Source organism: Zosterops lateralis (assembly GCF_965231275.1).
Source record: "Zosterops lateralis genome assembly, chromosome: 34".
Lineage (NCBI taxonomy): Eukaryota > Metazoa > Chordata > Aves > Passeriformes > Zosteropidae > Zosterops > Zosterops lateralis.
This window is the reverse complement of record NC_139794.1, coordinates 1,986,813-1,996,885: the sequence shown is the minus strand read 5'-3', so window position 1 is coordinate 1,996,885 and position 10,073 is coordinate 1,986,813. Positions and strand designations below refer to the sequence as shown.

General features: G+C 52.0%; 1 long non-coding RNA gene across 2 annotated transcripts; it reads right to left on the bottom strand.

Annotated features, from left to right (window-relative positions):
- Positions 1–1,347: 1,347 nt before the first annotated feature.
- On the bottom strand, positions 1,348–3,606 carry LOC310921382. Of its 2 annotated transcripts, XR_014592126.1 has the most exons (4): positions 3,288–3,606; positions 2,336–2,430; positions 1,791–1,975; positions 1,349–1,707 (listed from the first exon to the last, which is right to left on the bottom strand). It is a non-coding gene; the product is annotated as an uncharacterized lncRNA (long non-coding RNA). The 2 variants fall into 2 exon arrangements; XR_014592125.1 differs by having other exon boundaries at positions 1,348–1,975.
- Positions 3,607–10,073: the final 6,467 nt, after the last annotated feature.

Below are 10,073 nucleotides of genomic sequence, written 5' to 3'. Positions count from 1 at the left end.
GTCATTTCTTCACAATAGGTACCATTATTAAGGTAACCCCAAAAACACACAGTTAGTGTATGATAGCTCTGAATCCATGTACCTGCCTTCCAGAGGAAGTTAAAGATCCATGAATTCCTCACCTTATTAACCCATAAGCCAAACTGGATAACAGCCACAGTAGCCTTAGTTATAGGACCCATATCTAGATAAGGGCCTGCAAATGGGAGAAATACAGCCACGATCACGTGCCACCCAAACCAAGGTAAGCTAGACCACATGGTGACACTCAAAGATGTTTCTATATCAGTGCACACAATTAGATTACTTAAGAACTATTATTCCCTTTTTCCTTTCAATGCCCTCGAGCCCCACGTTGGGCGCCAAGATCTGTCTTAGTTTGAAAAGACAGGAGTCTGTAAAGGAAGGCAAAAGCCTCCTGTGAAGTGGAAAAGGTAAACCCCCTCCCTCCCTCCGAATTACCACAATTTCAAAATAAAAAAAACAGCTCTCAGGCAAAGGTATGGGAATGGGAATAATAGTTATTTACTAGAAAAAACTAAAAATAAAAAAAAAGAACAACAAATGTAATTAGTACAAACAAAACTACTGATACAGTCAGAAAACCTGACACCCTGAGGAGTCAGGGTGTTGGTAAAAGTCCAGTTGGATGGTGGCTGTGCCTCCTGCAGTGGCAGATGAAATGCTGCTGAAGCAGAGATCCTGTGGAAGGGTATAGTTCTCTGTGAAGGTCTGGTGATAGAGTAGATGGGCCTGGTCCTCCTCTGGGAATCCAGCAGGGAAGAAGCTGCTTCTCTGGGAATCCAGCGAAGATGGCTGCTCCTCTGGGAATCCAGTGAAGAAAAAACTGGGGCGATGGCTTAGACCAAGCTTATTTTATGCAGGTAGGAATGCTTGGTTCCTCCTTCTGGGTGGAGCATCTCACAATGGGATGATGTACCTTATCAGTCATGCAGTGAGTCACTTAATGGCCCATTAGCAGAAGACATCTCCCCGGAGGGAGACATTGTTCTTGGAAGAGATAAGATAACTGCCCCCCACCTCCAACAGATGGCAAATAGAATACATTCTTATCTCACAAATCCAGGACACCCAGCCATCGGTGAAATACCACTCCTCTCATCAGTTTGGGGAGCAGACCTGGCCTCCTGGGTAGAGGAGGGAAGGCCTCCCATGCTGGCAGCAGGCAGACCATGTCTGAGACCCCAGTCTGTAGACCTGACCTTCCATAACCAGATTTGGCATGCTGGAGACACAAGGTACACCTGGTCCCCTGCTCCAGTGGGGTGACGTGGCCTCCAACCCCAGCACAGGGCAGACCTGCTTCTTGTGACCAGACCTGGGAGGGACACGCCTGTTTCCCAGGCCTGCGTTCTGGTGCCGTCCCTGCCCACTCAGTGCCTGAGCAGCTCCCAGCCAGCCCTGCCACTTGTTCCTCCCCCCACCATTACCTCCCTGAACCACCACACCTCCACTCCAGTCTCTGGTGACATCGGAGTTGTCTCCAGCCTGCTCAAAAGCAGAGAGATCACAAACAAGCACAGGGCATCCATGGTGACATCCCAGAGCTCTTTCATCTTCCAAAGACTTGCGAGGTCCCAGGCAGTCACCAGTGTGCATGAGGACAACAGAGATGTCTCTACATGTTAAGGAGCCCATTTGGCACAGGCACTCACTGAGGGTCTACGGTGACATCCCTGAGATCTCCTAAAGAACAGTGAGGTCATGGGCAATCACAGGGGCTCCATGGAGACATCCCAGGAGTCTCCCATTTGCCAAACCACACTGACCTCACAGACTGTCACAGGGTCTCAATGGCAACATCACAAGTGTCTCCAGGCTGCTAAGCAGCCATGATGTCACAGGCACTCACAGGGGTTCCACGGTGAAATCCTAGAAGTCTCCATGCTGCTAAAAAGCTGGAATGTCACAGGCACTCACAGGATCTACAGCAACATTCCAAAGGTCTCGAAGGCTGCAAAAGAACCATGAGGTCACACGCTGTTACAGGGACTCCACAGGGACATCCCAGGTCTCCAGGCTGCTAAAGAACTACTTTGGCACAGCCACTCTGAGGGGTTCCATCGTGACATGCCAGCGGCCACTGTGCTCCGAAAGAACAGTGAGGTCACAGGCAATGACAGCAGCTCTGTGCTGACATCCCATGCGTCTCTAGGCTGCCCAAGAACTCGGATGTCACCGGCACGAACAACTGCTCCATGGTGACATCCCAGGTTTCTCTGAACTGCTGAAGAGCAGTCAGGTCAAAGGCCCTCCCAAGGCTTCTCTCCTCTCACCCCAGAGGGAACAGGTTTTTAAAGAGCCCTGAGCTCACCTGCACTCAGAGCTTCCATGGTGACATCGCAGGGCTCTCTGAGGCTTCTAAGGAGCCAGGCACTCCATGGTCACAACCTAGAAGAGTCTGGGCTGCTAAAGAGAGGAGTCAGGAGCAGTCACGGGTATGCCATGGTGACATCCCAAGGCTCTTTAACCTTCCTCCCCTCTCGGTCACCCTCATCACCGCCTCTGCTCCTCCCCTGTGCCTCACCACGCCCCACTGCTCCCGGGGAGGGAAGGAGGGATTCTTTAGGAACCGCCGGAGTTCCTGCTCCCCGCCCCGTCCACGGACAGGCAGCAGGTGAGATCTCCAAGCCCGGGGCACGGCTCTCTAAACCCGCCGTGCCCCTGCCCCGCCTCCCGCCTTCATTTCTGCATCACTCCCTCGCCCCGCTGCGCTCCTGCTCGCCCCCGCCGCGGGCTGAAGAAGCGCGGGAGGCGTCGCAAAAAACGCCACGAACCAACAAGCGACAAGACTCCAAGCGACCCACACAGAAATCTCCTTCGCAAACAGACACTACGCAGCCCGTGCCCAGCCTCACCCCTACCCCAGCCTCGGCCGGGCCCGCCTCCCCCGCTCGCCCAACGCGCTCGCTGCCCCCGCGCAGCCTCCTCCTCCCCCGGCCGCCGCCGCCACCCGCGCCCGGGGACCCCGGGCGGCGGCGGGAAAAGTCTTTCCCGTGGTGCTCCGCGCCACCGCTCCGCCTCAGCGGGGACAGCGGGGCGGCCTCGACCGCGCGCGGGCCCCGAAAGGCGGCGCGGGGAGCCAAGGGAAAACAGAAGGAAAAAAAGAAATCACTGAGAAAAAGCGGCTTGGGGCGGGGGCGTGTCTGTGTGAAAAAGGGAAGCAAACAACTATCGCATGCCCCCTCTACGACTCCTGCGCATACCCGCACCTCCGCCTGCCGCGCCGAGAAATAAAACACCCCGCAACAGAAACACAAAATTACCTCCTCTCACAGCGCGGAACCGAAGCCGAAAGCCGGCCAAGGGCGCCCGGCCCTGCGCTCTGGCGGAGGGCGGGGAGCTCGGGCCGGGGCTCTGCCGCCTGGCCGCGGTGCCCTCAGCCGGGCTGTGCGTGGGGCTGTGCGGGGCAGCGGGGGAGCGGCGGCGCAGGCGGAGCCAGGGGAGGCGGCTCGCCGGGAGCGCGGCGGGGCTCCTGTAGGTGCAACAGGAAAGAAAGAAAAAAAAAAGGAAAAAAAAAAAAATCCGGTAGGGCCTGATGGTGAAAAAGAAAGGAGTACGGTTTAGGGGAATGGTACATCTCCGGGGCAGAGAAGCCCTCGAGCATCCAGCACGAGCCGGCTGCTGCTGGTTTCCTGTGCCATCACATATCTTTAGCAGTATGGAGCCACCTGAAATGTCACCGCCGAGCCTCAGCGTGTGCCTGTGACTTCCCGGCTCCTTCGCAGTTTTTAGACACGTGGAGTGTCACCACAGAGACCCTGTTATCGGCTGTGAGCTCGGTGCGGTTTGCAAATGGGAGACTCCTGGGATGTCCCCACGGAGCCCCTGGGGTTGTTTGAGCCCTCACTGTTCTTTAGGAGCACAGATGTGGCAACACAGCTAGAAAGCAGAACTGCAAGTACTGCTCAGCTCATGACAGAAGTGGGCATGTTAGCACTGGTAAGCCATAAGCCCTGGCAGCTTAGAGCAGAACCCTGAAGAAAGAAACAAGAGATAACAGTGTGCTTGGGTGCACCTTGGTATGTGGGTCCATATATGTCTGTGTGGATCTGTGGTAGCTTATAGTTAAGCAATATTAGTAAGAAACATAAGATATGGTTGCTGCAGTTATTACGGCTTTAGCAAGCAGCTCTTTGTAGTTACAGCTGAAAAAGGTATATATACCAAAGCTTTGTGATCAATAAACCAACTTTTTCCATCCAAGCAATCAGTCCTGTCTCTTCTATTGTCGTCACACTGAGAGCACTGGGATGTCCTCCTGGAATCCCAGAGTGCTGTGACACAGCAGTGCCATAGCTCACTAAAGACACCTCAGATGTACCCACTAAATGGCTGAGTGTCTCTGAGAACACCAGGTCTTCAACCTCCCCAGAGAGCTCTGGGATGTTCCCATGGAAGCCCTGCAAATGCAGGTGAGCTCAGGCATCTTTGGAAATTTGTAACCATCTCAGATGTAATGATGGAAATCCTGAAAGTGCCTTTGCTGTCCCTGCTCTTGAGGAGTCTGGAGACCTCTGGGAGGTTGTAGCAGGATGCTTTCAGCTGGATGCTTTGCCTAAGAATGTGGTCAAGGCACTAGGAAAAGTCCTATTTACAAAGCTCTCCGTGTGGACTGAGAGGGGGTACAGTGTGTTATTTTGGATTTGAATTCTACTGAGACTCCTTGTGGCTACTGCCCCTGAATGAAGGTGCTGATAGAGAACACAAGATTTGGCAGATGAGCTGCTAAAGTGCTCTGAACAATGCTGCTTTGCAGTTAATCCCTTCCTCTATAAATATCAATAGTCTAGAGACAGAACTGATGTCATGACACTCATGCTGATACAGCCTGTGAGCTCAGTGAGCTTAACTACAGGGGGGAGCCCTGGGATGTCCCCATGGAGCCACTGGGATTGCTGGTGAGCTCAGTGTTCCTCTGAAAGGGCACTAAGGGAACTGGGACGTTACAGTTGCACCTGTGTGACCATCTGTGCCAAGACGCCTCTTTTTCAGCCTGGAGGGCCCTGGGATGTCAGCATGGAGCCCCTGTGAGATGATGCTGTGACATCAGGGACCCTCAGCAGCCTAGAGATAGCACTGCTGTGCCAAGTGACATCCTGTTCCAGCCTGTGAGCAGGGTGTGCTTTGGTAGATGGGAGAGCCCTGGGATGTCCCCATGGAGCCTTGTGGGACTGGCCCTGGCCTCAGTGTTGTTGAGGAGCACAGAGAGCGCTGGGAGGTCTTTCTGCAAGGCCAGGGAGTGCTTGAGCCAAATGGGCAGCGTGGGCCATAGAGACCCCTGTGTTGTGGCTGTGAGTGCCCGTGAGCCTCAAAGTCTTTGGAGGATGAAGAGCCCTGGGGTGGCATGGGATGTCATTATGGAGGGTCTGTGTTCAGGCGTGGTCTCCTGGCTTGTGCTGGTGCATTGCCCTTGCCTCCCCTTTTTCAGCCCCAGCATGATCTGAGAAATGCTGCTGAGACCTCGGCCTTGAGGAAGTGCAGCTTGACCGAGGTGTTTTAGAGCTTATTAGAAACACTGTGTGCTCCCTGCAAGGGCTGCTGTCTAATGTGTTCCTGTTGTTTTTTGATTTTCCCAGCCTTGGAAACATTGGTTTTTTTCTGAATGGTAAACATTGGGTGCAGGTGACCATGTCCTCTCTGGAATGTGAGAGAGGGGCTGCTCTCCTGTATTCTCAAGTACTTTAGAGTTATAGTTTAGTTCTGCCTGTAAGTCAAGTTCCTCTTGAGAGATGGTCAATCCTTTAGGATTCCTTTTGTGAGATGCTGGGCTTGAGCTCAGTTCAGAGTGAAGTGTTGCTGAGTTGAAGTATGGTTAAGTTGAAGACCCTTGAGGTGTTATTCCACTGCTAAATGGTTGAGTAGAACTTCTAAGTTTTCATTGGTGCTAAGCTGAAGTGCTGCTATGTCAATTGCTCTGGAGCCTTTTGGCCAGCTCCTTTTGATCCTTTCTCTTGATACAATCTTCACAAACGCACACACGCACACACACACACACACAGAGTTCTCATTTTGTTGCATTTTTGATGGAAAGACTCTGGATTTTAGATTGTTGCTTTTCCTGACTGTGCCTTCAGCATTGAGTAAGTTGCACAGTGAAGCTTGGCAAGGAACCTTGTCCTGCTGTGGCATTGCTATGAAATCTTTCTTTGCTGAGAGGTCTGCTCTAATTCTTGAAGTGATGTTCAAGTGCCTGTGCCATGCCATGGAGAGAGAGGCCTGGGCTGGCAGCCCTGAGGCCCTGGCAGTGCCTGTGCCACCAGGGCTTGTCAGCAGCTGCAGCCTCCTGAGATGTGCATCTGGGTCTCCTGGGACCACCTGTGAACTGAGTGTTCTTTTGGACCAGGTAGAGCTCTGGCATGTCACCATGGAGTTCCTGGGACAGCACATGCTCTCCAGAGTCTTTGGCAGCCTGGAGATGGCTGGGATGTGGCCAGGGAGCAAGTGTGAGTGTGTGTGACATGCCAGCTCTTTGAGAGGATGGAGCCTGCAGGTGAGTCAGCATGGAGTCCCTGGAAATGCCTGTGCCCTGCAGACTCCTCAGCAACCTGGAGGCACGTGGGATGTCAGCAGGGAGAGCCTGTTCTAGGCTGGGATGTGCATGTGGTTTGGCAGATGGGAGACTGCTGGGATGTCCCCAGTGAGCTGCTGGGGCTGTGTGTGGCCTGAGTGTTCTTTGAGAGCACAGAGAGGCCTGGGATGTCCCCATGGAAGCGCAGTGAGTGGCTGTGACACAGCGGTGCCTTCTGAGCTGCAAGTGGCCTGTCATGTCATCTGGGAAGGGCTGTGAGTGCCTGTGAGCTCCTGTCTGTGTCTCATGGCCAGAGAGCTGCGGGAGGTGCCCATGGAAGGCCTGTGAGTGCAGGTGAGCTCAGGGCTCCTGAGAAGCCTGTAGGTGTGTGGGATGCCAGGCTGGAAGGCCTGGGAGCGTCTGTGCTCTGCCTGCTGTTTAGCCATGTGGAGAGCCCTGGGAGGCTGTAGCAGGATGCTTTGGGCTGGCTGCTTGGCCTTGGAATGTGATCTAGGCTAGAACAAAGGACCAATCAGGTAAGGGTAGGGAGTTGCTCTGCATAAGATAGACAAACAGAGGGACAAATCAAGGTGGAGAAGGAGGAAACAGATGCGATCTTCCCCGATCACTCAACGGCTTCAGTGGAACTTTCTAGACCCACAGTGAGGCCTCAAAGTGATAGACCGGACCCAGGGTTTATATAGCACAATGACTGATAGGTAACAGTAACTGTGGTAAGCCATTGGGAACAAACTCAGGGGAGTACAAAGAATGAACCATTATAACTTATATAGAACAGTATATGAGCAAAGAACAAATGCATACAATAACTGACAGAAGTAAAACACGCCACTACAAGATTTTTTGCCTTTTTTTTTTTTCTTTTAGAATTTTTCCCATTAGTTGCTAGAAAACTAACTACTTGTTGCTTATAGGTACTCATGGAGAGGAAAGGGCCCAAAGGAGAGTAATGTAGCACCTTGGTTCTCTCCTTTTGTCTGGGAGTTTCTCTCTGGAGGAGAGATAACGCCACTTTTGGGGGCTGGTAAAGGACAGAGCTGGAGGCAGTTTCACTCTCTTGCTCTCAACATCAGAGAGAGGACACGGCCGGGCTGCTGCTTGCTGCAGGAGGCATTCACTCACATCAGAAAGTCCGTCCCTAAGAAATCTACCGCCATCTGCTCACATGCCCTGGAATTCTGAGCTCCCTCGCCTGCCCTGGTGGAGCTGGGCCAGCCCTGCCCTGCCTTGGCAACTTTTTCAGTGCTGTTCTTTTTGCTATAGTGTGACCCTGCACCCCCCTGCCCTGCTGGGACACTCAGCCCCTGCCTGTTGGGGACATCCTGCAGTTCCAGTTGCCAGCCTGGGACTTTCCACTGTTTCCACCTTGGTGCTCTCAGAGTCCTGCACTGAGACCAAACTGCCCTGGGTTTTGTGAAGCAAAGCCTTCAAGGTTCTTGGTGCTGTTTTGTTATTAATGCTGTAGTTGTTCTTTTGTTGGCTTTGCTATACATACTAGTAAAGAACTGTTTTTCCTATTCCCATACCTCTGCCTGAAAGCCCCTTTAATTTTTCTAAATTATAATGATTTGGAGGGAGGGGATTTGAATTCTCCATTCTGAGGTGAGGCCCTGCCCCTCCCTAGCAGATATCTGTCTTTCAAACCAAGACAGATTTTAGCGCCCAAGTGTGGGGCTTGAGGGCACTGAGAAAAGAAAGGGGAAAAAAGGAAAAATGGTTCTTGAGTAACCTAATATTTTCTTTTGTGTGTGCTGGATACAGAAACCTCATTAGGTGACATCATGTGATCTAGCTTTACCCTGGTTTGGATGGCACGTGGTTGTTGCTATATTCCTCCCATTTGCAGGCCCTTATCCAAACATGGGCCCTATAACTAAGGCTACTGTGGCTGTCATCCAGTTTGTTTTATGGGTTGAAAGGTGAGGAATTCACGGATTTTTTTGTCTTCTTCTGCAAGGCAGGCATGGATACATGGCTATCACACACTAAGTGTATGTTTTTGGGGTTACTTTAAGAATGGTACTTTCTGTGAGGAAATGACAATGGGTGATGGTTTCTCCCAGCCCTTCAACCAGTTCTTTGTGCCTACCCCACCAGCTTTTGAAGGGTTTAAATTTCCTTCAGATACTAACCAAGTGTTGCTTATAATCCTAGTCTCTTTAGCTTTCAGAGATAAGGTGAGGTCAGCTTGGATCACTGCACAGACACCTACCTCAGAGACTAGGGATACTGCCACAGAATCTGATACTGCCCTAGAGACTGGGGATACTGTCATGGGGCCTGACACTGCTCCACAGAATAGGGATGCTGGCCCACTGCCTGACCCTGTCCCACAGCCCACCTCAGAAATGAACCACCCAGATTGGGTGGGGGTTCTGGTGAGGGAGATACATGAGATGGGTCAGGTGCTGAAGGAATACACTTCCCCAGCTGGTGGGAAACCCTCCCCCTGCCCTGAAAGGGAGAGTCTGATGGCGCAGCAGTGGAACCCACAGACGTTACAATCGTTCAGATTCCAGCTGAACCACAGGGGCAGTCACAGCCAGCAGCTCCTGTGGAAACCAAGAAGTATAATATGAAATCAGAGCATCCAGGTAATAAGGATAAGAAAGAAGGGCCCTCACAACCCACAGGGGAAAAAGAGGTTGAGATCATCACCGAGTCCCTGTTGTATGAAAGTCTCTGTAATCTGCACAAAGATATTCCATGACAGGGATGTGAGTGAGGCTTATATAGCCTGATTATTTTGGGTCTGGGACCTTATGGGTACAGGTGTACAACTGGATGGTAGTGAGGCAAAGAATTTGGAACCCTTGACCCAGGGCTCCAATGTAAATCAGGTATTTGTAAGAGAGCCAGGCCCCTTTCCCTCTGGCAGCGGCTTTTAATGAGTGTAAGGGAGAGGTTTGTCCACAGAGACATAGTGCAGGAGCACCACCATAGAATGTGCTGGAAGACCCTTGAGGGGATCCAAAAGCTGAGAGAAGTGGTGGTATTGGAGGTACTCTTTGGGAGGGGTGGACAGCATGATAATGATCCCAACAAAGTCAAGTGCACAGGGCACATGTTGTGGAATCTGGAAACTAAAGGGCTATCTGAATACACGCCTTCATTGCAGCAATTAATCCTGATACCAACCAAGAGACAGTAGGTCCTGTAGCCAACAAGCTCAGAAATTAGGAGAGTATGATCGGTGGCCTGATGCAGGCTCAGATCTCTGTGGTTAAGGAATTCAAAGAAAAGATAAGAGAGGTGAGGGAGGAGATGAGAAGGAACAGTTCCCATGTGGCAGCGGTGTGAGTCACAGGCCCCAGAGTCAGAGCTCAATGTCCCCCAATTAGAGAGAGAGGGTACACCCCACGAGCTGACCTGTGGTTTTATCTCCGTGACCATAGGGAAGACATGGGAATGTGGCGCGGGAAACCCACTTCTGTCCTGGCAACACGGGTGAATGAGCTCAAGGATAGAAACACTCACCAAGGGGTTTCCACTAAATTGAAGGTAGCCTCACCCTCCTCCC